Here is a 25,397-nt window from a genome sequence, read left to right as displayed (position 1 = left end):
CACGTATACCCCTCTTTATAGCAGGGGTATTAACATAGGTTATGTGAAATCAATTTTATATAAGAGTCTATTTACACGCAAAAAATATAAATAAGTCTAAATTGAAAACAACGTTCAAACATGATTGTGTTGGATAAAAACTGCAATTTTTTATAAGTGTGCATGCAAAACAAATTTCTTGGTAGAGGGGTCTAAATACAGCACAAACAGCATTTTCCAAAAGACTAAAAAAGTGAAAAAGAATATTTTAAGAAAACACACTCGATTTAAGCAGTTTGAACAACGCATGTTCTTAAACTCTGCTGACTGCCATTTGCAATCGCCAAAAACGCTCACCAGATGTTAAGAGGAATCATATATACAGAATGTATTGTCAGCCTTGTATCACCATGACTGCTGGTGATCTGATGGATAAAATCTATTGCAAAGTCATCATTGGTTCAGACATATTTATATATAAAATATATATAATATATTACCTTAACTTCTTTCCCTCAAATATATAGGCTTAACAAAACAAATGTTTGAATTGTTTTAAATTTGTCATTTCATGGCTTTTTATAGCCGACTATTCAGTATGGGTTTTGCTCATTGTTGAAGGCTGTACAGTGACCTATGGTTGTTTATTTTAGTGTCATTTGGTGTCTTGTGGAGAGTTTAGCCTAAATGGCAATCATACCACATCTTATTTTTATCAATAACTCAGACAGCTTGAAGGACATATGATCTTAAATTAGTCTTCTTTCCACTAAATACATTTAACCTTTAACTCCTTAAAAAAAAACACAACACAAACTTATGTTTCTTGACTAGCTCGAGTACAGCATATTGTGAGCTGCCATTTTATATAGGACAAATTATCAATATAAACATACATTATACAATATGAATTCAATAGTTTGTACCAGAACTAGAGAAATAATCTCATGTCAACCCTTTTGCATTTGAATAACTACGTATACCCTATTATATACGCTCATATCTATTATAAGGCATAAATGAATACAATATATATAGTGTTGCTGATAGCCCAGCAATCATAGTGGACAACAGAATTCATTTAATAATTACATACATGTGTCTTAATATATAAATATATGAAAAAAACAATAACCACAATTACTCCTAATAACAAAAACCTTGAAATATACTATTAGGTACAACTTAGCTAGTAAAGTAAACCTTGAACGAACAAAAGATATAATATGGTTGACATGAATGTAAACTGAACAAATGAATAACTCGATCATGAACGACCTCGCCGGCCAGGAACAACCAAACAAACCCAATAATGGGAAACTGGAAACCTGGGTCCGACCCAAGGGTCTGGAAACTGTCATATATGCTCCAACCCTTTGAATGCGACAAGTCGTCTCACGAGACATACTCGGACGTATATATTGTTTTGTTTTGTTTGTAAATGTAAGTAAAAATGAAATCTTGTCTTTAGGACTACAACTATAAAATATATGGTACAAAAGTTAAAATATGATTATGTTTGTATATATAATAGCCATTCCACCTACATAAAAATTAATTTAATATCAAAATACAAAATTTTGCAAATCTTTGTTCTTTTAACATCCATAACAATACAATGTTCGAAGTTCAAGTTAGAACTAAAATACATAAAGATGTCACTTTACAACTAAAATATTTTGGTGCTAAAATTCCTATGCCTACATGTACATGTATTACACATAAGCAATAAAAAAAATCCTGTTATACTTTTATGACTAGGGAATTATTACACATACAATATACATGAATATAACAACTCATAAGCATAAATATATACACATAAAGAAAATCATTATAATGATAATTAATGAAGTATTTAAAACCAGATAAAATCAATATATAGTGGGAAAATGTTTTGAAACTATTTGCTTGGAGGAACTGTCTCAAGAGGATTACTTTGGACACTTATAATAAAGGAGAACTATTCAAAACAAAATACATGATCATAAAACTTGACACTCTGCATGGTAGAAAGTGAAGGTTATTTCCAACCATAATTCAAACACAAGCAAAATTTAATTATAAGGCACAGGCCCGTAGCCAGGAATTTCCAAGGGGGGTTCGTTGGACTTACAAACTCAACTTTAACAGTCACAATTCGTACAGAACATTGACTTCAACAGTGCTTATTTGTTTTCAAGGGGTGGTTCGTCCGAACCCCATGAACCCCCCTGGTTACGGGTATGAGGCATCATGCTACAAAATACCTAAATAACAACTAATCTGTTTCCACTATATTAACAAGAATGTGTCCAAAGTACACGAATGCCCCACTCACACTATCATTTTCCATGTTCAATGGACCGTGAAAATGGGAAAAAATATTATAAGGCATTAAAATTAGAAAGATGATATCATAGGGAACATGTGTACTAAGTTTGTGTAACAACATATTTTCATGATTTCAGTAAAAAAAAAATCATTTTGGATGCATATTTATCTAATTTAAAATATATCATTGGTTATGTCTTTAATAGGCACAAATGATCTTTATACATGAATTTAGTAAAAACCCACACCATTTTAAGCTGTATATTTATCTTATTTAGAACAATTCCATTGGTGGTTTCTTCAAATCGGCACAAATCATCTTTAAACATATTCAAGCCTAATGTATTTAAAAAAAAAAAGAGGTCCATTAATTCATTTTCATGTTAAATCAGTCAAAACATGTTTTTTTTCCTGATATGTAACTATTTGACATGGCTAAAAGTAACATTTGACAGTAGCAATGTCATTACCTCCCCTGTTACTGTATCATATGCCCTTCACAGCAAATTTATATCATTCTCCCTATAGATCTTGAGGAACATTAGCTTTCAAAAAGATACAGAAAGTTTAGTTATCATTTAAAGGTGCATAAACTAAAATTAATAAACTATTTTACCCTTATAACAATACTTGATCGTGTGTTGTAGTAATTATTTATTAGAATGATCTACTAAATGGTGAAGTGATAATTTGCAAGTCACAATGTCAACAAGGGAAGTAATTATAAATAGAAAATGAGAGTTGGTATGCAAGTAAACTTTAAAAAGAATGTTAAATAAAATTTGTTGAGTAATTTTTTAATCAAATTTTGCAGAGGTACATGCTTCCAATTGGCTTCCCTCAGAGTTACGTACTTCTAATTGGGACCTCTCTGCCAGGGGTACTGCTTCTAATTAGCTTTAGCAGACAGAGGTATATATGTACTGCTTCCAATCAGCTTCGCAACAAGACAGAGGGTGTGCTCCCAATTAGCTTCACTAAGAGGTACATGCTTCCAATTGGCTTCGCTCAGACAACCATACTACTTCCAGTGCTGTAATGGTACGGATTTGCAAGTCGATACTACTTCTATATTTGAAACAGTACATAATTGCAACTAATTGTCGTCCAAATTTGCAAAAAACACATTTTATTTAATATCCTAATCCAGTTTACCATCATACCTTCTTTCACTCTCTATTTGTAATTTCTTCTTATGGTATCAAAAAACATGTATATGATACAAGTAGAAATAATAAACACATGTACACTACACAACTTGTAAAAACAGCAATAAAAAACGTTTGAAAGGATTACGCAGAACCCCAAAGATTTGTCTGTGTTACTGCTGTGTAAAGTTGGTGGTAAAAACCCAAATAAATTTACCTATAAAATATGGAAGGATGAAATGAAAATGAAACAATTTTTCTTAATCATAAAGATAATTATGTTAACATTCCAAGGAGGGTTTTAAGCTGTTATTGGTGTCTTAAAGAGGATAACCAAAGGCTAAAGGTAAATCACAAATGCAAAACAAAACTAACTTCATCTTTCAGAAAAATACTGAAAATTTTTAAATATTACTTTTGGTTTTTTCTCTTAATGTTATAGAATTTTATGTCTAAATTTTGTACATTAAGACTGTCAGGAAAAACTATAGTCAATTTATAAGTGAGATACAAAAAATGTAATTCCAAGTTTTGCTTTTGATACTATCTTTGAATTAAATTATGCTCAAGCTTTTAATTTTTCACATAATTCCAAGAAGGTTTGACATGGTTATTGATGTTTGAGAAACTTTAACCATGGACTTCAAATATCCATAGCATTTAATGGATTAGGGAGAAAAAGAAAGTTAGGTGAACGTTAAAAACACAATACATTAACCTTAACTAACGCTTCCACTCTTGTTGAAAATGGAGAATCTTTACATTAGTTATTTTAGAATTTATCAACTGCATTCTTGCTCTTGTTTAATGCAAGATTTAAATGAACCGTTCATATTGGAAACTGTTTGGTAGAGTTAGAAATAGCCCAAAGGAACATATGGTAACTCTTGGTCTTCTTCAGATTGGCAGTAAAATCCTTGCAAAAGTAAGGCATCTGTTTGGTAGTGCTGGATATACAAATCAGCAGTCATGTTCAGTGTCAGAATGGGGATTTTAAATCTGATGTCTTGCAAAGAGAGCATGCCCAGCTGTCAACATATTAACAACCTTCACAACATCTCTAAGGAGTATGGAGAATTAATCACACAATTATATCCTTCAGCCACAGTATTGTTATCTGAAAAAGAAATACACTTTTCAATTTTCTGTGATATTTTAAGAAACTGAAATAGGCAACAAATAGTAAACTGGGAATAACAATTAGAGCAGAGAAACTTTCAAAATAATAATTTTTCACTTCCTAAAACTTGAAATGTCATTCCAGAGAACATTAATTTATAAAATTGTAAAAAGATTATATAAATTGTGGGAATTAACTTACATAATTTAAAAATAGAAATTTTTTAAATCTATAAAATAGTTTTTTACCTTTAAAAGTCAACTCTAATAGCCATTTCCAACATCAATCTGTAAGGACAAGCTGTAATGCTAACCTGAAAAATAAAATGCTTATTCATTCAAAATAGTAAACAAGAATGTGTCCAAAGTACACGGATGCCCCACTAGCATTATCATTTTCCATGTTCTATGGACCCTGAAATTGGGGTCAAAAGTCTAATTTGGCTTTAAAATAAGAAATATCATATCATAAGCATCAAGTGTACTAAGTTTCAAGTTGATTGGACTTCAGCTTCATTAAAAACTACCTTGACCAAAAACTTTAACCTGAAAATCCCACTTTCATTTTATATGTTCAGTTGACAGTGAAATTGGGGTCAAAAGTCTAATTTGGCTTTAAAATTAGAAAGATCATATCATAAACAACAAGTATTAAGTTGATTGGACTTCATCTTCATCTAAAACTACCTTGATCAAAAACTTAAACCTGCGGACGAATGAACGGACGGACGGACGTATGAACGAAGAAAGGAGCCACAGACCAGAAAACATAATGCCCCTCTACAGCCACAAACCAGAAAACATAATGCCCCTCTACTATCATAGGTGGGGCATAAAAAGGAATCGCTGTTGGTATACTTATGTACATTATATAGAAATAGGTGATATTATAACGTATCAAGGTGAAAAAAGATGCAGAGAACACATCAATGTGACAATAATTGCTTCAATTCACCTTATTTCTATAACTATACATGACGGGAAAACAATCCAATTACCTACAGAAGCTTTCTGTTAAGAGTCCCGATCAGAGGAGTTGTGTTCAGAAGTTAATTTTTTGTCATATTTAAAATTGTGATAGACTTCCTATAACTTCTTTAAAAATTGTCAAGTCAAAATGGTGGTACATTATGGTCCACTACACATGACCAAGTAAGATGGCTTTCTGTCTTATCCCAGACCCTTAACTTTCCTCTGTCATGCTAATAAAAAATCAGCCAATCCCACTTCTCCCTTAGACTTCTATGAAACCCACAAGTCTAGTTTTTGTCTTAAATGTCACAGGCTTAACAAAATTTAAGGGCATTTAAATAATCTGTAATTAACAAGTTTATAAATCTATGCAATGGTTCTTTCTTACCTCAAAAGTCTGCTCCAATGATCATTCTAAAACTCTATCCATACTGAAAAGCAGTAATCATTGCTAGCCTGAAAAGCAAAATGTTTAGTCAATAAAATTTTTAACAAAATAAATAGAATCAGTGTTGGAGTATGGTCTGCATATAATTGTAGATTTCTTTATTTTCTTCGGCACCAATTTATTGAGGAACAATTGTAATTTTGTTGGTACTTTATTTTGTGGTTTAGCCAAAGTCTGCATACATTATTCTATACAATGACATCAGTGTGATCAATTCAAATTTTAGAACCCTTTAGTCAACAACAAAAAACCATTTGACCTCTTACAACTTTAAGACTAGTGCATGTTTTTTCCCTGTAAACTTATTTTAGGATGATAAAATTTGTTTAAATAGAGGCATTTTATACGTACTTGTATTTAAGATATCTTATACCACAAGTCTTACTCCCCTTCATGAGGAATTAAAATTGACACATATTATATATTTTACAAATTTGTTAAATTGCCAGCCTAAATTTTTATTATTTTTATTTATTGATTGTGAAATAGTGAAATATCTCCCACTGAAAGAAACGTTCTTGCTGTTTATTGTACTAGTAAAAACACTCTCAGGATTTACTTTTCAGGGTATAAATTTTATTCATGTACCCGAAAAACATTTATCGAACTGATGAATATCTTTTTTTGCGTGTTGTAAATGTGCAAAATAACAAAAATGTGTTTTGCCTTATAGATAATCCTTATAGACTTAATCACATTTTCCCTGATAATTTACAGAACTATAATTGGCTTGAACATACTTGCATTATTTCTTTCATGACAAAGCCTCAGACTTGGTTGAAGATCCATGTAATACTTAATCTTCATTCCAGCTGCTATCCTTGCTGCTTGATTGCTTACATGGCGAAGCCTTGGACTTGGTTGAAGATCTAAGTAAACATCTTCCATGGAGTTGCTACTCATCTGCCATCTGGATTGAAACTTGGTACTGGCTGGCTACTGGAACAAAAACTAAAATTATAAAATATGTTATATTTATAAGACTGCTGTTGGTCAATATAAATGAAACGACATTCCTTCAAGCTTCATATCATGAACTGCATCAATTGAGCCATTTTTAGTGTCTTACTTGGTGAACAATTGTAATTTTGTTGGTACATGTAGTTTAGCCAAAAGTCTGCATACATTAGTCTTTACAATGACATTAGTGTGATCAATTCAAAATTTTAGAACCTTTAGCCAACAACAAAAAACCATTTGACCTCTTACAACTTTAAGCCTACTCAGTACACTTTTTTCCCTGTAAACTTATTTTATGATAATAAAATTTGTTTAAATAGAGGAATTAAATACATACTTGTATTTAAGATATCTTATACCACAAGTCTTACTCCCCTTCATGAAAACATTGGCACTGTTTTATAACCTAAAAAGGAATTAAAATTGACACAAATCATATATTTTACAAATTTATTAAATTGCCAGCCTAAATGTTTATTAATCTATTCTGTATTCTGATTGTGTAATAGGGAGTTATCTCCCACTGAAAGAAACATTCTTGCAGTTTATTGTTACCTAGTCTCCCTTGATAAGTAAAAGTTCTATCAGGATTTACTTTGCATGGCATTAGATTTTATTCATGTACCCGAAAAACATTTATCGAACTGATCAATATCTTTTTTTGTGTGTTGTAAATGTGCAAAATAACAAAAATGTGTGTTGCCTTATAGATAATCCTTATAGACTTTATCTCATTTTCCCTCATAATGTACAGAATTAATTGGCTTGAATATACTTGCATTATTTCTTTCATGACAAAGCCTCAGACTTGGTTGAAGATCAATGTAATAATTAATCTTCATTCCAGCTGCTATCCTTGCTGCTTGATTGCTTACATGGCGAAGCCTCGGACTTGGTTGAAGATCTAGGTAAACATCTTCCTTTGAGTTGCTTCTAATCTGCCATTTGGACTGACACTTGGAACTGGCTGGCCACTGGAACAAAAACTACAATAATAAAATAGATTATATTTATAAAACTGCTGCTGGTCAATATAAATGTAATAAGACATTCCTTCAAGTTTCATATCCTGACCTGCATCAGTGGAGCCATTTTGAACGTCTTATTTGGTGAACAATTGTAATTCTTTTGGTACTTTATTTCGTGGTTAAGCCAAAGCCTGCATAAAAGTCTTTACAATGACATCAGTGTGATCAATTCAAAATTTACAAACCTTTAGTCAACAACAAAAAACCATTGGACCTCTTACAATTTTTAGCCTAGAGCACGTTTTTTCCCTGTAAACTTATTTTATGATGATAAGATTTGTTAAAATAGAGGAATTATATACGTACTTGTATCTAAGATATCGTATACCACAAGTCTTACTCCCATTCATGAAAATATTGGCACTGTTTAATATTACCTAAAAATGAATTAAAATTGACACAAATTATATATTTTACAAATTTGTTAAATTGCTAGCCTTAATTTTTATTAACCTATTCTGTATTCTAATTGTGTAATAGTGAGTTATCTCCCACTGGAAGAGACATTCTTGCTGTTTATTGTACTAGTCTCCCTTGAAGTAGAAATTTTATCAGGATTTACTTTTCATGGAATAACACTTAATTCGTGTACTGGAAAACATTTAGAAAACTGATAAATATCTTTGTTTGTGTGCTGTAAATTTGCAAAATAACAAAAATGTGTTTTGCCTTATAGATAAGGCTCTCATTTTTCCTGATAATGTACAGAATTAATTGGCTTGAATATACTTGCATTATTTCTTTCATGACAAAGCCTCAGACTTGGTTGAAGATCAATGTAATAATTAATCTTCATTCCAGCTGCTATCCTTGCTGCTTGATTGCTTACATGGCAAAGCCTTGTACTTGGTTGAAGATCTAAGTAAACATCTTCCATCGAGGTGCTACTCATCTGCCATTTCGACTGACACTTGGTCCCACCTTTAAGCTTCTTTCCAGATCTTTGTCAATCACACAATTTTCTTTGTCTATGCTCTTTTTGCCTATAATTCATTAACCATTTTCATTTTAACTTTAAATCAGTATTATGAAGACTCATTAAGTCTGAAATTAATGTATGTAGATAATCATCAGAATGCGGTGGCTAACCAAAACAATCTGATGTATACATTTTGAACAAACAATCTAAACAAAGTCATATTTTCCCAATTCAAATGTAAGTAATTATGTAAATATCTAAATTGTCAATATTAAGAGTATATTTGTTGTAATAATTAACTCAGAAATATGATGCATGTTTTATTTCAAATCCTAAATTGGGGGATCAGTCTATTTACACTTACAATGATTCTTTTAAAATTATATTTCATTAGAAAATAAATTTGAACAAGAAATTATGGACAATTTTGTAATAAAATTTTAAGTCACACTGGTCTTTCAAAGGAAAAAGTGATTTTTATTACCTATTTTTTTTTCAAATTGTTTTAAACACAATTGTAATGACCAAATACTTACATCATCATTATCTGGCAAATAAAATGAAACAATTTTCCTTCAGGTCTAGTACTGAACTTTCATCTGGGTTTCTCCATCTGTAATACAAACTTAAATCATCTTAATAATTAAGACAAACATCCACACAATCTTATCTTAACATACCTTCTGTTCTGGTCTTCAAAATGCATACCTGTCCTTCTTGATCCTTTGGATGCCACCTAGAGGAAATTTGAACAAAAAGGCATACAAACATATATACACAATCTTACCTTAACATACCTGTCCTTGCGATCCTTATGACCCCACCTAGAGGAAATTTGAACGAAAAGGCATACAAATAATACACAATCTTATCTTAACATACCTGTCCTTGCGATCCTTTGGACGCCACCTAGAGGAAATTTGGACAAAAAGGCATACAAACATATATACACAATCTTATCTTAACATACCTGTCCTTGCGATCCTTATGACCCCACCTAGAGGAAATTTGGACGAAAAGGCATACAAATAATACACAATCTTATCTTAACATACCTGTCCTTGCGATCCTTTGGACGCCACCTAGAGGAAATTTGGACAAAAAGGCATACAAACATATATACACAATCTTATCTTAACATACCTGTCCTTGCGATCCTTTGGACGCCACCTAGAGGAAATTTGGACAAAAAGGCATACAAACATATATACACAATCTTATCTTAACATACCTGTCCTTGTGATCCTTTGTACCCCACCTAGAGGAAATTTGGACGAAAAGGCATACAAATAATACACATTCTTATCTTAACATACCTGTCCTTGCGATCCTTTGGACGCCACCTAGAGGAAATTTGGACGAAAAGGCATACAAATAATACGCAATCTTATCTTAACATACCTGTCCTGGTGATCCTTTGGACCCCACCTTTAGGAAATTTGGACAAAAAGGCATACAAATAATACACAATCTTATCTTAACATACCTGTCCTTGCGATCCTTTGGACGCCACCTAGAGGAAATTTGGACGAAAAGGCATACAAATAATACACAATCTTATCTTAACATACCTGTCCTTGCGATCCTTTGGACGCCACCTAGAGGAAATTTGGACGAAAAGGCATTAAAACATATACACAAAAAGGCATACAAATAATACACAATCTTATCTTAACATACCTGTCCTTGCTATCCTTTGGACGCCACCTAGAGGTAATTTGGACAAAAAGGCATACAAACATATCTACACAATCTTATCTTAACATGCCTGTCCTTGCGATCCTTTGGACTTCACCTAGAGGAAATTTGGACGAAAAGGCATACAAATAATACACAATCTTATCTTAACATACCTGTCCTTGCGTTCCTTTGGACGCCACCTAGAGGAAATTTGGACGAAAAGGCATACAAATAATACGCAATCTTATCTTAACATACCTGTCCTTGCGATCATTTGGACCCGACCTAGAGGAAATTTAGACGAAAAGGCATACAAATAATACACAATCTTATCTTAACATACCTGTCCTTGCGATCCATTGGACGCCACCTAGAGGAAATTTGGAAGAAAAGGCATACAAATAATACACAATCTTATCTTAACATACCTGTCCTTGCGATCCTTTGGACGCCACCTAGAGGAAATTTGGACGAAAAGGCATACAAATAATACACAATCTTATCTTAACATACCTGTCCTTGCTATCCTTTGGACGCCACCTAGAGGAAATTTGGACGAAAACGCATACAAATAATACACAATCTTATCTTAACATAACTGTCCTTTTGATCCTTTGGACCCCACCTAGAGGAAATTTGGACAAAAAGGCATACAAATAATACACAATCTTATCTTAACATACCTGTCCTTGCGATCCTTTGGACGCCACCTAGAGGAAATTTGGACAAAAAGGCATACAAATAATAAACAATCTTATCTTAACATACCTGTCCTTGCGATCCTTTGGACGCCACCTAGAGGAAATTTGGACGAAAAGGCATACAAATAATACACAATCTTATCTTAACATACCTGTCCTTGCGATCCTTTGGACGCCACCTAGAGGAAATTTGGACAAAAAGGCATACAAACATATATACACAATCTTATCTTAACATACCTGTCCTTGCGATCCTTTGGACCCCACCTAGACGAAATTTGGACGAAAAGGCATACAAATAATACACAATCTTATCTTAACATACCTGTCCTTGCGATCCTTTGGACGCCACCTAGAGGAAATTTGGACGAAAAGGCATACAAATAATATGCAATCTTATCTTAACATACCTGTCCTTGCGATCCTTTGGACCCCACCTAGAGGAAATTTGGACAAAAAGGCATACAAATAATACACAATCTTATCTTAACATACCTGTCCTTGTGATCCTTTGGATGCCACCTAGAGGAAATTTGGACGAAAAGGCATACAAATAATACACAATCTTATCTTAACATACCTGTCCTTGCGATCCTTTGGACGCCACCTAGAGGAAATTTGGACGAAAAGGCATACAAATAATACACAATCTTATCTTAACATACCTGTCCTTGAGATCCTTTGGACGCCACCTAGAGGAAATTTGGACAAAAAGGCATTAAAACATATACACAATCTTATCTTAACATACCTGTCCTTGCGATCCTTTGGACGCCACCTAGAGGAAATTTGGACGAAAAGGCATACAAATAATACACAATCTTATCTTAACATACCTGTCCTTGAGATCCTTTGGACGCCACCTGCAGGAAATTTGGACAAAAAAGGCATACAAATAATACACAATCTTATCTTAACATACCTGTCCTTGTGATCCTTTGGACGCCACCTAGAGGAAATTTGGACCAAAAGGCATACAAATAATACACAATCTTATCTTAACATACCTGTCCTTGAGATCCTTTGGACGCCACCTAGAGGAAATTTGGACAAAAAGGCATTAAAACATATACACAATCTTATCTTAACATACCTGTCCTTGCGATCCTTTGGACGCCACCTAGAAGAAATTTGGACGAAAAGGCATACAAATAATACACAATCTTATCTTAACATACCTGTCCTTGCGATCCTTTGGACCCCACCTAGAGGAAATTTGGACAAAAAGGCATACAAATAATACACAATCTTATCTTAACATACCTGTCCTTGCGATCCTTTGGACGCCACCTAGAGGAAATTTGGATGAAAAGGCATACGAATAATACACAATCTTATCTTAACATACCTGTCCTTGCGATCCTCCGGACGCCACCTAGAGGAAATTTGGACAAAAAGGCATACAAACATATATACACAATCTTATCTTAACATACCTGTCATTGCGATCCTTTGGACCCCACCTAGACGAAATTTGGACGAAAAGGCATACAAATAATACACAATCTTATCTTAACATACCTGTCCTTGCGATCCTTTGGACGCCACCTAGAGGAAATTTGGACGAAAAGGCATACAAATAATACGCAATCTTATCTTAACATACCTGTCCTTGCGATCCTTTGGACCCCACCTAGAGGAAATTTGGACGAAAAGGCATACAAATAATACACATTCTTATCTTAACATACCTGTCCTTGCGATCCTTTGGATGCCACCTAGAGGAAATTTGGAGGAAAAGTCATACAAATAATACACAATCTTATCTTAACATACCTGTCCTTGCGATCCTTTGGACGCCACCTAGAGGAAATTTGGACGAAAAGGCATACAAATAATACACAATCTTATCTTAACATACCTGTCCTTGAGATCCTTTGGACGCCACCTAGAGGAAATTTGGACAAAAAGGCATTAAAACATATACACAATCTTATCTTAACATACCTGTCCTTGCGATCCTTTGGACCCCACCTAGAGGAAATTTGGACGAAAACGCATACAAATAATACACAATCTTATCTTAACATACCTGTCCTTGCGATCCTTTGGACGCCACCTAGAGGAAATTTGGACGAAAAGGCATACAAATAATACGCAATCTTATCTTAACATACCTGTCCTTGCGATCCTTTGGACCCCACCTAGAGGAAATTTGGACAAAAAGGCATACGAATAATACACAATCTTATCTTAACATACCTGTCCTTGGGATCTTTTGGACCCCACCTAGAGGAAATTTGGACGAAAAGGCATACAAATAATACACAATCTTATCTTAACATACCTGTCCTTGTGATCCTTTGGACGCCACCTAGAGGAAATTTGGATGAAAAGGCATACAAATAATACACAATCTTATCTTAACATACCTGTCCTTGAGATCCTTTGGACCCCACCTAGAGGAAATTTGGACGAAAAGGCATACAAATAATACACAATCTTATCTTAACATACCTGTCCTTGCGATCCTTTGGACGCCACCTAGAGGAAATTTGGACGAAAAGGCATACAAATAATACACAATCTTATCTTAACATACCTGTCCTTGAGATCCTTTGGACGCCACCTAGAGGAAATTTGGACAAAAAGGCATTAAAACATATACACAATCTTATCTTAACATACCTGTCCTTGCGATCCTTTGGACCCCACCTAGAGGAAATTTGGACGAAAACGCATACAAATAATACACAATCTTATCTTAACATACCTGTCCTTGCGATCCTTTGGACGCCACCTAGAGGAAATTTGGACGAAAAGGCATACAAATAATACGCAATCTTATCTTAACATACCTGTCCTTGCGATCCTTTGGACCCCACCTAGAGGAAATTTGGACAAAAAGGCATACGAATAATACACAATCTTATCTTAACATACCTGTCCTTGGGATCTTTTGGACCCCACCTAGAGGAAATTTGGACGAAAAGGCATACAAATAATACACAATCTTATCTTAACATACCTGTCCTTGTGATCCTTTGGACGCCACCTAGAGGAAATTTGGATGAAAAGGCATACAAATAATACACAATCTTATCTTAACATACCTGTCCTTGAGATCCTTTGGACCCCACCTAGAGGAAATTTGGACGAAAAGGCATACAAATAATACACAATCTTATCTTAACATACCTGTCCTTGCGATCCTTTGGACGCCACCTAGAGGAAATTTGGACAAAAAGGCATACAAACATATACACAATCTTATCTTAACATACCTGTCCTTGTGATCCTTTGGACGCCACCTAGAGGAAATTTGGACAAAAAGGCATACAAACATATACACAATCTTATCTTAACATACCTCACTGGATCCTGGGCATAACCTAAAACATAAAATGAAATAAAGTTGTAGGGGCAATAAGGCCTTTATTTGGCCCAAAAATTACTGCAAATTTAAAAGTTATCATACATGGTCTTAAATAACTGAAAACTTGACTATTCTTAGGTATAAGGTTCTAAGAAAAACAAAACAAATTTGATATTGAACAAGTTACCATGGCAACAAATCATGACTTAACTTGCATATTATGATAAATTATGTGATTTTCCTTGTTTTTTCATCAAATTTTAAGTATATTTTAGATTGAAAAAGTATGTGCGCATCCAAGAAACATACAAAAAAAGATTTTTTTTACTTTGAAAAATGTCAATTCCAGTATTGTTTGATAGTTTACTCGACACTGATTTCAAAAATATATGGTTCTATATACATTAATTTAGTGAAAAAAATAGCTACTTCCAGTTTAGAAAAGGTGACTTCTGGTTGTTTTTTTCAAGGTTAAATGGATTGCAACCTAATGCAAAAAGTCCCATGACTTTATTATGTATACACATGAGATATAAAAAGCAAAGGTCAAATTATAGAATGTTAGAAGGTCTGAAACAAGGGCCTCAAATCAAAAGACCCTATGTTTTAATTATATATGATAAATGAGTTATAAAACCATACCTGTAATTTTAGATATTACAGGGAACAACTCTCATTAAGTGACTCTACTCTTTCAACTCAAATTTATGTACATGTATTAGCTAGGACATGTCGCAACTAATAATTCTTAAAAAGGTTTTGTTGGTATCTTATAACGAAGATTTTTGAAAGTTTGTAAGATAAACAAGCCAAAATCAAAATTTTGAACATGACCTCATACATGTATTAATTTTTGTGGATCAAGGATCTCAAATCAAATGACCCTAGGCCTCTTTCACTTATGGTTTCTAGTTACAAAAACATTTCACTTATATCAAATACAAAAGGGGAAATAACTCTCATGTAGAATATCTATACGGCTTTGGTGAAAATTAAACGAAAAATATCCTGAGGATATAAAGAGCAAATTGGAAAATAAGTTTGTTAGTTTCTTATACAGTTGCAATGTTTCCGAAATAACAATAGAAACAGTGTTTGGGGAGATAACTCTTACATGGAAAAGTATTTGGTTAGGCAGTAGTAGTTACAAAAGTGTACAAATTTAACTGTATATCATATTCCAAATATCTAAGCGACATCTTGCAAAATAACACAACAGCTAAGGAAAAAATTTGGCAGAAGAAAAAAAAAGAAAAAATAATCAGAAGATAACCTATAGGTCTTTCCACACAACCATACACTTGAAAACATATAAAACGAAATAGAAAAACCAACCTCCATATCAATTATTTTGAAATTACCTATAGAATATTAAAGGGAAAAAAAACACACATGAAAAACATATTAAAGGAAATAGATAAACATTAAAATAAATTACAATGACAGGCAGGCATGTACTGCTAACAATTCTCCCATACAACAAATAGTGGTAGACCTATTGCAAACAGTATAAGAAATTGAACCATGAAAATGAGGTCAAGGTCAGATGTTACCTGCCAGTTGGACATTTACACTTTACAGTCCTTTCATAGATTGAATATGCAACACCCATTGCTTATAGTATCTGAGATGTGGACTTGACCTTCAAAACTAGACCAAAACTCAAAAAATTTGACCACTGAATCATGAAAATGAGGTCAAGGTCATATGACACCTGCCAGCTAGACATGTACACCTTACAATATTTCATACACCAAATATAGTAGACCTATTGCACACAGTATAAGAAAAACAGACTAAAACACATAAACTTATCTATAACCTCTGAACAATGAAAATGAGGTCAAGGTCAGATGACACCTGCCAGTTGGACATGTACACCTTACAGTCCTTCCAATCACTGAATATACTAGACCTATAATTGCTTATAGTATTAGAAATATGGACTTGACCGGCAAACTTAACCTTGTTCACTGTTCCATTTCTGACCAGCATGAGGACCTTGCAAGGTATCAACATACCAAATATAGTTACCGGTATCTCATTACTTATAAGGGAGAATTTACAAAAAGTAGTCACTGAACCATGAAAATGAAGTCAAGGACAGTGGAAATGTGACTGACGGAAACTTCATAACATGAGGCATCCATATACAAAGTATGAAACATCCAGGTCTTCCCCCTTCTAAAATATAAAGCTTTTAAGAAGTTAGCTAAGCTAACGCCACCACCACCAGGTCACTTTCCCTATGTCGCATGCTCAACAAAAACTTTAACCACAGAGTGAATGTTTATGGATGACGCCATCAACGACGAAAAATTATCTTAATATTTATTGAATTCTAAGATTTCAAGTTATTAGAACATATAATATAGACATTAAGTAATTATAAAAAATTGTATAACTGTATATATTTTATATAAATTATAAAATATATTTCATTCAAGTATAAATTTGAATTTTTTTTTTTGATTTTTCAAGCTGTTTCTCCAACCAATTTGAAAACTATTTCTTAATATCTAACAAATTTTAACATAGTTTCAAATACAATTGTAATTAGATATAGGAAGATGTGGTGTGAGTGCCAATGAGACAAATCCAAATAACAATTTAACAAGAATGTGTCCTCAGTACACGAATGCACCACTCGCACTTTCATTTTCTATGTTCAGTGGACCGTGACATTGGGATAAAAACTCTAATTTGGCATTAAAATTAAAAAGATCATATCATAGGGAACATGTGTACTAAGTTTGAAGTTGATTGGACTTCAACTTCATCAAAAACTACCTTGACCAAAAACTTTAACCTGAAGCGGGACAGACGGACGGACGAACGGACGAACAGACAGACAGACGGACAAACGGACGCACAGACCAGAAAACATAATGCCCCTCTACTATCGTAGGTATAATCATAAAAAGTAAACCATTATAGGTAATGACCATATACTTACATCATTATCTGGCAACTATAATGAAACCGTCTTCCTTCAGGTGTAGGACTGAACTTTCATCTCAGGGCTCATCCATCTGTAATACAAAATATAATTATTCTTATATTTATGAGACAACAGTTAGTAAATTGAAATAAAAATTTACTTATATCAAAGTAATATGGAGATATCCAAATTGACAATCAGAATCTTTTCTTTCGTTCAGTAAGACTACATTAGAGAAAAGGTTTCCAAATTGTCAATGGATAGATAACTAAGAGCTGACTGCCAAGAGCGCATGATACGCTGGACGCTTTTTAAAGAATAAAGTTCCATAAGTCCTCAATGTTTTAGTTTTATAAATAAACAAGAAAGTGTTCCCAGTACACGGATGCCCAACTCCCACTATCATTTTCAGTGGACCATGAAATTGGTGTCAGAACTCTAATTTGGCATTAAAATAAGAAAGATCATATCATAAGGAACATATATATTAAGTTTCAGGTTGATTGGACTTCAACTTCATCAAAAACTACCTCGACCAAAAACTTTAATCTGAAGTTGGGCAGACGAACGGACGAATGAATGTAAGCACAGACCAGAAAACATAATGCCCCTCTACTATGGTAGGTGAGGCATAAAAAAAATTCAAGGAGGTTTAATTTAATAGATAGACACCAGTCACCAAAGTTTCATGAAAAACGGGAAAATCCCCAATTTTTTATGAATAAAATCTCATGACTTATAAAACACAAGTTAAAAACTTATACAAATTGAAAGGGAGCTTTAATAATTATGTCAAAAGATTTTAAAAATACTTCAAAGATTTAATGGAAATGGGTTAAAGCATTTTGAAGTTATTGTTGGACAAGGTATACCATAATATGTCCCTTAGACGGGTGTATAAAAATAAAAAAGATGGGGTATGATGAGACAACTCTCCACAAGAGACCAAATGACACAGGAATTAACAACTATAAGACAGCCTACATAATGACAATATGTATGGAGGATGTGGTATTTCAATAAACCTTCTGTATACCTGCCAACTTTTCAAAATGCCCATGGGGGTTTTGCACACAAGATTGCTGTTATAGTTCTAAAAAACCTTCAAGGGGGCCTGCAAATACATTTTAATGTTTATTTTGGCTTCTTCATACTTTTTTAAGCATAAAGTCATTGTAAAATTAACTGTTTTGTTTAAATTGTGGACAAAATTGCTCTTTCAAAATTTAAATTTGGAAGCCTCCATGGGGGAAATCCCCCTCAAATAGTGACAGTTGGCAGGTATGCGTTCTGGTCATCACAAGCCAATTAAAAGTGTTCAGACCCTGCATGCAGCTAAAAGACATTTATAAATATGAGTAAACCGTCCAACGAGAATTCAAATGATCTAAAATAAAAGTTTTGATATATCCATGCATGGCCCATAATTTACAATTTTCAGGAAACATTATAAGCTTAAGGCCACAAAAAATTAATTTATAGTTCTTCTGACACTTCTCAAAACTAGAGGCTCTAAAGAGCCTGTGTCGCTCACATTGGTATATGTGAATTAAACAAAGGAAGCAGACAGTTCATGACAAAATTTTGTTTAGGTGATTGTGATGTGTTTGTACATCTTACTTTACTGAACATTCTTGCTGCTTACAATTATCTCTATCTATAATGAACTTGTCGGTGTAGTTTCAGTGGAAAATGTTGATAAAAATTTACAAATTTTATGAAAATTGTTAAAAATTGATTATAAAGGACAATAACTTCTTAGGGGGTCAATTGACCATTTTGGTCATTTTGACTTATTTTTGAGTCTTAAATTGCTGTACATTATTGCTGTTCACAGTTTATCTCCATCTATAATAATATTCAAGATAATAACCCAAAACAGCAAATTTCCTTAAAATTACCAATTTAGGGGCAGCAACCAAACAACGAGTTGTCCGATTCATCTGAAAATTTCAGGGCAGATAGATCTTGACCAGATAAACAATTTTGGTTTTTACCCCAATGTTCTATTTTTGGGCATATCGGCCATCTTGGTTGGTTTGCCCGGTCACAAAACACAATTTTTTAACTAGATAGCCTAATTTTGATTCTGGTTATGTTTGGTAAAATTTGGCCCAGTAGTTTCAGAGGAGAAGATTTTAGTAAAAGTTAACTAAGATTTACGAAAAATGTTTAAAAATTGACTATAAAGGGCAATAACTCCTAAAGGGGTCAACTGACCATTTTGGTCATGTTGACTTATTTGTAAATCTTACTTTGCTGAACATTATTGATGTTAACAGTTTATCTCCATCTATAATAATATTCAAGATAATAACCAAAAACAGTAAAATTTCCTTAAAATTACCAATTTAGGGGCAGTAACCCAACAATGGGTTGTCTGATTCATCTGAAAGTATCAGACCAGATAGATCTTGATCTGATAAACAATTTAACCCTATGTCAGATTTGTTCTAAATGCTTTGGTTTTTGACTTATAAGCCAAAAACTGCATTTTACCCCTATGTTCTATTTTTAGCCATGGCGGCCATGTTTTTTTATGAAATGGGAATTAAAACACAAACTTTATTCTAGATACCCTAGGAATCAATCAGATGAAGTTTGGTTTGAATAGGTTCAGTAGTTTCAGAGGAGAAGATTTTTGTAAAAGTTAACAACGCAGGACGACGACGATGGACAACGGACGCAAAGTGATGGGAAAAGCTCACTTGGACCTTCGGGCCCTGTGAGCTCAAACAGGGTAGCAAGAGAATGAAAAAAAAAATGCTTTTTTTCAAAATTTCAATTCTTGGCAGGAGAAAGTTTGTTTTTTTTACTAGTGACCAATATTTATTTTTGAAATGTTAAAAAATAAAATCTGTGAAAAACATTTTATGCCAACTCCTAATCTCTCAGAGTTAATTTAATATTCAAGCAACGGTTTTTAATACACAGAGTTCTGAACTATTTAGGCAGCAATCATAAGATTTTCTGGGGAGGGGGGGGTTGGGCTATGGATTTTTTTTCTGGACAAACTTTGTGTTCGACTGCGGCAGAAAACAATCTATTTTTATCGCTTCAAGTCGAACACAATTTTTTTCTCTCAATTTTATCATTACATATAGTGTCAGCTGATGGTGAAACAAACATTTTTTTTCTCAAAATCAAAAACAAATTATTTTTTTCTCCAAAAACTGGAAACAAACTTTTTTTCCAAAAACATCCATAGCCCCCCCCCAAAAAAAAAATCACAGTGATATGAATGTCCCACTCTGGCGAGGGTTTTACTTCCAGTTTTAGAAAGCCCTATGGTGACCTGATATTTCTAGTCCTTAGTCACTCAAGGAGGGGGGGAATAGCAATCAGATCTTTATGTATATGGGATATATTGCTCTGTGTTGAAGGCCACAGTGTGTGAACTGTATTGGTTACAAACCTCAACAAATTTGGTCTCTGGTTTGTCTCATTGACAATCATACAAATTATTCTTAAAAGATTAAGTACATTGTTCAGTTGGATTGAAGTGCTTTTTCAATTACCATGCAAACACTTTCTTATCAAATTCCATGCTTTATAACTTTGTAATGATACTAGAATATATAAATCAAAGTTTGGAGGGAAAAAAACTTTTAAAAGATTAACAAGAGTACACATGCTGAAATGTCTGGCCTTCTTTACTAATCATTGATATTATGTTGAAAGTCCTAAATATAAAGCTTTATTACAACTGTAACATAAACTTGTAACATTAACCAAGAAATCTAAACATTGACCAATGAATCATGACAATGAGGTCAAGGTCAGATGAACCATACCAGGCAGGCATGTGCATCTACAAATTCTTCTGTACAACAAATATAGTTGACCTATTGCTTATAGTTTAAGAAAAACAGACCAAAACACAAAAACTTAACAATGAGCAATGAACTGTGAACATGAGGTCAAGGTCAAATAAAACCTGCACAACTGACATATAGATCATGAATAAAATATTTCCATGCACCAAATATAGTTGACCAATTGCATTTAGTAACCAAAACTCAAAAACTTAACTTTGACTTGGCACTGAACCACGAAAAATTGAGGTCAAGGTCATATGACACCTGCCAGCTAGACATGAACACCTTACAATTATTCCATACACCAAATGTACTAAGTAGACCTATTGCAAACAGTATAAGAAATTGAACCATGAAAATGAGGTCAAGGTCAGATGTTACCTGCCAGTTGGACATGTACACTTTACAGTCCTTTCATAAATTGAATATGCAACACCCATTGCTTATAGTATCTGAGATGTGGACTTGACCATCAAAACTTCACCTTGTTCACTGATCCATGAAATGAGGTCAAGGTCAAGTGAAAACTGTCTGACTCACATGAAACCTTGCAAGGTACTCACATATCAAATATAGTTATCCTATTTTTTAAGAGAGAAGTGACCATAAAATATGATTTTGTTGTATCATTCATGTTTTTGGCAGGATCTACACAAATGTATATATACAGGTTGCCAACTCAGGTGGAGATATCCCTTAAATTAGGGACTGTCCATCAGTCAATGGGGTGACATTTTACTCTTAAATAGGATAGAAAGAGTTCACACATCTTAAAAAGAGAATTTAACAAAGTTACAAAAATCTAAACTTTTTATTCCAGGAGTCACTGAACCATAAACATAAGGTCAAGGACATTGGATATGTAACTGACAGAAACTTCGTAAACTGAGGAATCCAAGTCTTCCACCTTCTAAAATATAAAGATTTTAAGAAGTTAGCTAAAGATGCTGTCGGATCGCTAACTATCCCTATGTCGAAGGTAAAAGATGAAATACACTTGGTCTTACAAATTAAACAAGGAAAATGTTTAAAACTTTCTCTCATGATGATGAAGTCATGTAAAATAAACTTATCTAGTTCTCCTGAAAAGTTATTTTTGTTGATGACCAGTGTGCCTTGACATTATAGTAATTTGTTCCTTTTTTATTAGGTTAAATTTATAATGTCATAACTATAGCTTGCTTGACATTTTAAGACAGAGAGTGCATATAAGGAAAAAAAACATGCCATCTTTATTAATTCAAAATAATTCTTAGCTTACCTCACATATATTGTGCACGTAGCACATTTCCATAGTGACCATAAAATATGATTTTGTTGTATCATTCATGTTTTTGGCAGGATCTACACAAATGTATATATACAGGTTGCCAACTCAGGTGGAGATATCCCTTAAATTAGGGACTGTCCATCAGTCAATGGGGTGACATTTTACTCTTAAATAGGATAGAAAGAGTTCACACATCTTAAAACAACTTGGTATGACCAAAGCTCAATGAATTATAACACTGCTTACAAAGTTTCACGACAATAGAATGTATATTATAGACAATAAGTTAGGTTCTATACTCATCTTTGCGTGTAAAATTTTGACGTTAAAATTGAAAAATTTCAACTATCAACATTTGGGGCTTTCAAAATTAAAATATTGCAAAAAAATACTTTTTAAATGCCTTAATATATAACTTATCATGTACTAAAAGCAATAGAGTACTCATTTGATTTATCAGACTTGGCATAATTATTCAAAAGTCAAAATTATATTAGCCTGTGCCTAAAAATTGAGGCTTTTCCATGAAGGGGGGGAAAGTACTTTAAATGGAAAGAAAAGTTATAAAAAACATATCAAATTAGTTTAAAAGGGTCTTAGGCCAAGCAGAGACATATATACACATATGTCTCTGGGCCAAGTAAGACTTGAAAAAATTAAGGGTCAATTTAGACAGTGCCACATTTTTACATTAAAAAATGTATATTGAGGCTATTAGAAATAAAAATTTGTGTCTTTTGTATCATTTCTACACTCATGTAACATGATACAACAAATCTGAGCACAAAAAGGCTCTTGCAATTAACTTTTCTTACAAACAGTATTGTCTGATACAAAGAATTTTGCCTTCTTAGGGAAAAACTTGCATGCAATTTAATCTCAACAGGCTTATATTAAAACCACTTGCTATCCTACACAAGAAAAGAAAGATATTATGTGAAATGAAAAAGGCACAATAGACATAGTCGACTGGCAAAAATCTCAAATGCTGTTTGTCAGTAACTTCGACATATATTCCCAGTGAAAACAATTTAAATAAACGTTTAATGAAAAATAAATCAAAATTAAACTACATGGGGGGTCATTCGGGATACTCCCACTCAGGGGCACCCAAAGGGTATCCTGTCCACAAGTACCTGTGGACTCAACTATACAATCCTGTAAAGCATTAAATATGGTTTATACTACATAATGCTTTATAGACTTTTTTTCATTTCTATTTATTAATATAGTATTTTATTTTAAATTGATTTACACAAAAAAAAACATGCATGCGGCGTGCGGTCGAGTAGACCCGCCGGGGGAAATATAGTAGTGTAACAAATTCAAAGCAGAATTACTGAATTATGAAATTTGAATGTTCTTTTTGGATTGTCTTTTTAAAAATTCTTTTTCGACAGCCACCAAAATAAACTTGACATTCATTTTGTGCAACACTTCTATTACTATTCCATTAATTAGTTAACATGTTATCATTAAAGAAAGAATAAAAGCTACCTTCTGCAAGAGACTTTCCAACCAAAGTGATAACAGCCAGCTCAGTGAAACTAGTAATTCGAAATTAATTCCCATATAGCCGTGAGGTATTTTGTCTAATGAACCGTGAAGCCTAAATAAAGAAGTGTGAAATCTGTTCAAGTTCAAAACACAAGTTTAACCTCCAGTCTAAAGCCTTAAAAAATACGCCAACTTCTGTTTTATTGTGATTTTTTAGGTGCAAAGACACTAGAAAAATCAAATGAGGATTATTTTTTTTTCATCAGTATCAATTTGTTTTTTTAGTTTGCTTAACAATAGCATTTTGCATGGGCGGGTACAGGTAAAGGCGTAAGTGGCGTACGCCCCCTTTAAAAAAAAAAAATTAAAAATAATGTCGGCATCTGACTGCTATTGAATATGACAATAGATCATCTATACTATTAAACAGAAGACCTCGTTTCTAAACAGCCAATTTTTAGTTTGAAACTGTTTTACTCGGGGATGTTATAATATTTTAAAAATTATGTCTGTCTTCATCATTTCGATAATCCTTGATACGTGCATTGAAAATGATTTACGAAAAAAGCGGGAAGATTAACATACGTTTAGGATTTTAAAGTGACTAGTCTACCCAAAACCGACGGTAAATTAAGGGGTATCCCATTGAAGGGCCGCTAAAATACAAAAATGTGACCATAGAAACCTTTTACGACCAGACGGTAATTGAAATATAGATATTATTCTATCATTCAAAACAATTCACACTCAATTTGAAGCCGGTGTTATATAGCCATTCTTCCCCCATGCCAGTTTTTCCCCCGGGGGAAAGACTGGCATGAGCCAATATTTCCCCCGGGGAAATTTTGGATCATTGCCATTCTTCCCCCGCGGAAATTTGACAATACGTATACATATAGTCACTTTTCCCCCATGCCAATCTTTCCCCTTTATTATAGATATCACTGTATACATGTACACGTCCGAAAATTAAACCGAACTGTGTTAGAAATAGATTTATAGATACAAATTTTTAGTTCTTTTACATTAACACAAGTCCTGTCTACAGGTTTATCAGTCTGTCTATGTTTCAACTAATCTGTCCTTCTTTGTGTCCCCTAGTCTTTCTTCATTCTCAACTGCATGTCTCACCCTTATCGAACTTCTTCTCCTGAATGAAAGCTTTAAGGCGATGAGTATTTTTTCTCTATCCATGCCTTTGATGGGTACTTTTACCTTGTGGTACAAAAATAATTTATCATGTAAAGTTAAAATATTCAGACTGACCAGAAGTGGTTTAAGTAGTAAC

General features: G+C 33.4%; 1 long non-coding RNA gene across 6 annotated transcripts; it reads right to left on the bottom strand.

The window, feature by feature from the left end:
* Positions 1 to 796: 796 nt before the first annotated feature.
* LOC134715404 (uncharacterized) lies at positions 797 to 24,182 on the bottom strand. Of its 6 annotated transcripts, none has more exons than XR_010106697.1 (12): positions 24,110 to 24,182; positions 17,540 to 17,615; positions 13,497 to 14,599; positions 9,423 to 13,326; positions 8,797 to 8,950; positions 8,274 to 8,344; positions 7,715 to 7,925; positions 7,277 to 7,345; positions 6,720 to 6,930; positions 5,920 to 5,987; positions 4,809 to 4,873; positions 797 to 4,557 (listed from the first exon to the last, which is right to left on the bottom strand). It is a non-coding gene; the product is annotated as an uncharacterized LOC134715404 (long non-coding RNA). The 6 variants fall into 6 exon arrangements; XR_010106696.1 differs by having other exon boundaries at positions 9,423 to 14,007; positions 14,178 to 14,599; XR_010106695.1 differs by having other exon boundaries at positions 9,423 to 14,599.
* Positions 24,183 to 25,397: the final 1,215 nt, after the last annotated feature.

Source organism: Mytilus trossulus, chromosome 4, assembly GCF_036588685.1.
Source record: "Mytilus trossulus isolate FHL-02 chromosome 4, PNRI_Mtr1.1.1.hap1, whole genome shotgun sequence".
NCBI lineage: Eukaryota > Metazoa > Mollusca > Bivalvia > Mytilida > Mytilidae > Mytilus > Mytilus trossulus.
Note: the sequence above shows the minus strand (reverse complement) of the source record. Positions and strands in the feature narration are given on the sequence as shown.